Here is a 3,488-nt window from a genome sequence, read left to right as displayed (position 1 = left end):
AGGCGGCCCGGCAACCCGCTGACGCGGCTAGTTCCCTCGCGTGCGCACGCAAGCACACGCTTCCCGACTCCACGCGGCCACAGAGGCCGGCTGGGGCTCCCCCGCCCCCGAGGCCGGCCCCTGGCTGCCAGATCCCGGGCACGATTCAGGCAGCAGCAGCGGAAGCGAGCGATACCGACACGCCCGGCGGGGAGAAGGCCCTCGTCTCTCTCCCCGCCTTGCCACGGGAGCACCGGGACGTGCTAGAGGAGACAGCGACCCGCGGAAGCGGGGCGCGCCCCCGGCACGCCAGGACCTTAGAGCCGGGGCGGCTCGCTCGGCAGCGGGCGGGGGTACGGGCCACAAAGCCGCCCTTCTCAGGCTAGAGGTTTCATTTAGGGAGGAACCCTCGGGGACCCCACCCGGGCAGGTGAGGCCTCACGCGCGGCGCCGCTTTTAGCCCCTTTTAACTTTCGCGACGCCGCCGCCTCGCTCTCGGCTCGGCCAACCCCTGCCACACGCAGCTGCTCGCGGCCGGCACCCGCGGGTACCCGGAACCGAGGACGACACCGGCGCCTCACGCGTTTTAGGACACCTGAAAACTCACGGGGCCACGCAGCAGTCACAAAGCCGGTTGCGGTAGACCGGTCCCCGAACCCTGCCCCAGCGCCGGGGGGGAGGTGGAAAGGGGAGGATGCGGCAAGGCACGCGCCGGGCCGCTAACGCCACGGCTCCCCCCCGCTCGAGCCGCTCGGGGCTGGGGGAACGAGGACGACACCTCACACGCGACGGGAAGCGAAGTGGAAAGGAAGACCGCCCTTGCCCTGCCGGCCGGGGGCCCTTTCCGACGCGACCCGAAAGGCCTCATCGATCAACAAGGACAGAAGGAAAGGAAGCCAGCGGAGGCCCCACGGCCTCGCTCTTCTGGGACAGACACAGCCACGCGCACCCGCCACCGCCCTCGGGAGCAGCCAGCAGGCACGGGGCTCGGCGTGCGGGCAACACGCCGGAGGAGCAAACGGGGCGCCCTCCAGAGATGGGGGGGGGGGCAAGCTGCACCGGGCCGCACCGGCTCACAGGGCACCTCTGCCTCCCCGAAATGTGGGCTTGCATTTTCCCTCAAGCTGCACCGAGTTACATCTCCATCACGGGGCGCCCCTCTGGAGCCAGGAGGAAGCCGTGCTGGGGCACCGGCTTGCCCTCCTCCCCCCATGCCGGGCTCCATAGCATACGAGTGGCCAGTCACCGCCGCTGGCTTTTCCCTTAGATGCCGTGCCCCCGCGGGCTGCGGCTTTGGCCATGGGGGGGAACCCCCGTGAAGAGGGTCCAGTGCTGGGAACTCTCTCTGCCCCTTACCGGGCTCTCTCTCGCCGTGCCTGGACGGGCTTGCTTTCCATTCTTGGTGGGACCGACGCCGGCACCACGTCTCCCCGGCTTTCTCTGCCCCCGTGCCCCACCGGGCAAACTTCGCTTCGGGGGTTCCACACTTCGGCAGTGGCCGGCGCCAGCCACTCGTCAACTTTTTTTCTTTTCCCCGCTTTCGTTGCTGAGCCCGGGCTGGGCTCCGGCTCACGGACGAGCGAAACCCATCCAACACCGCTGAGGGTGCGCCAGCGGCCGCTCCAAACCGCCGCGCCTTTGTTCGGCCCCGCGGGTCCCCTCTCTGACCCGGGCGAAAGCCACCGAGAAGCCAGACGGACCCCTGCCCAGCCGCCTGGCGGGTGGCTTGGAGCAGCCGCTCGGCAGCGCTGCCCTGGGAGTGCTCGGCGTCACTCGTTCCCTCATATACGGAACTGGAGGGCCGTCAGCTCCGCGAGCGCACAACCAGCCGACCTCCGCCCAGCGGCAGGTCGCAGAAATCACGCCGGCTTGTACGATGACGTAGGCGGAGGCAGAGCGCAACAGCGACCCCTTGGCGACAAGCGCGATCTCCGCGGAGAGCACGTCTACTCGCCGAGGGAGAGCACGTCTACTCGCCGAGGGAGAGCACGTCTACTCGCCGAGGGAGAGCACGTCTACTCGCCGAGGGAGAGCACGTCTACTCGCCGAGGGAGAGCACGTCTACTCGCCCAGGGAGAGCACGTCTACTCGCCCAGGGAGAGCACGTCTACTCGCCCAGGGAGAGCACGTCTACTCGCCCAGGGAGAGCACGTCTACTCGCCGAGGGAGAGCACGTCTACTCGCCGAGGGAGAGCACGTCTACTCGCCCAGGGAGAGCACGTCTACTCGCCCAGGGAGAGCACGTCTACTCGCCCAGGGAGAGCACGTCTACTCGCACAGGGAGAGCACGTCTACTCGCCCAGGGAGAGCACGTCTACTCGCCCAGGGAGAGCACGTCTACTCGCCCAGGGAGAGCACGTCTACCTCCCGCCTGAGGGAGAGCACGGGGGGGGGGGGGACAAAGACAGGCGGCAGCAGCTTCGGTGAACGTCACCCGGGAGGCGACCGGGGCTGTCCCGGGGCAGTCCCGGGAAGCCGGCGTCCGACACAGGGAACCGTCAGCTGCCGGACCGGGGCGAATCCCCGCGGCCACGGCAGGGGTGGGGGCTCGAAGACAGCCGGCAGCCGCTTCGGTGAACGTCACCCGGGAGGAGACTGGGGCCCTCCCGGGACCGTCCCGGGAAGACGACGTTCGGCACGAGATCCCGGCCGCGGCCGGACCGGCTCGAAGCCTCGCGGTCCCGGCAGCAGCCGGAGCCGCTCGCCGTTCGGGCTCCCGGCACCCTACAGATCCGGCGACTCGTTCGCGGGCGGCGGGGGGAGGCAGTGGAGGGGGTGCGGGCAGAAGCGGCCGCGGAGGCGGAGGGGGGGGGGGGGGCTCGAAGACAGCCGGCAGCCGCTTCGGTGAACGTCACCCAGGAGGCGATCGGGGCCGTCCCGGGGCCGTCCCGGGATGCCGGCTTCCGCCACGGGGGTCCCGGCCGCGGCCGGACCGGCTCGTATCCCCGCGGCTCCGGCAGGGGGGGGGGGGGCTCGAAGACTGGCGGCAGCCGCTCCGCTGAACGTCACCCGGCCGGCGACCGGGGCCGTCCCGGGGCCGTCCCGGGATGCCGGCTTCCGGCACGGGGGTCCCGGCCGCGGCCGGACCGGCTCGAATCCCCGCGGTCCCGGCAGCAGCCGGAGCCGCTCGCCGTTCGGGCTCCCGGCACCCTACGGATCCGCCGACTCGTTCGCCGGCGGCGGGGGGAGGCAGTGGAGGGGGTGCGGGCAGAAGCGGCAGCGGAGGCGGAGGGGGGGGGGGGCTCGAAGACAGCCGGCAGCCGCTTCGGTGAACGTCACCCGGCCGGCGACCGGGGCCGTCCCGGGACCGTCCCGGGAAGACGACGTTCGGCACGAGATCCCGGCCGCGGCCGGACCGGCTCGAAGCCTCGCGGTCCCGGCAGCAGCCGGAGCCGCTCGCCGCCTCGGGCTCCCGGCCCCCTACAGATCCGGCGACTCGTTCGCGGGCGGCGGGGGGAGGCAGTGGAGGGGGTGCGGGGAGAAGCGGCAGCGGAGGCGGAGGGGGGGGG

The sequence above is a fragment of the Melanerpes formicivorus genome, unplaced genomic scaffold (assembly GCF_026170545.1).
Source record: "Melanerpes formicivorus ecotype bairdi unplaced genomic scaffold, bMelFor1.0.p_v2 SCAF_802, whole genome shotgun sequence".
In the NCBI taxonomy this organism is placed as follows: Eukaryota; Metazoa; Chordata; class Aves; order Piciformes; family Picidae; genus Melanerpes; species Melanerpes formicivorus.
Note: the sequence above shows the minus strand (reverse complement) of the source record.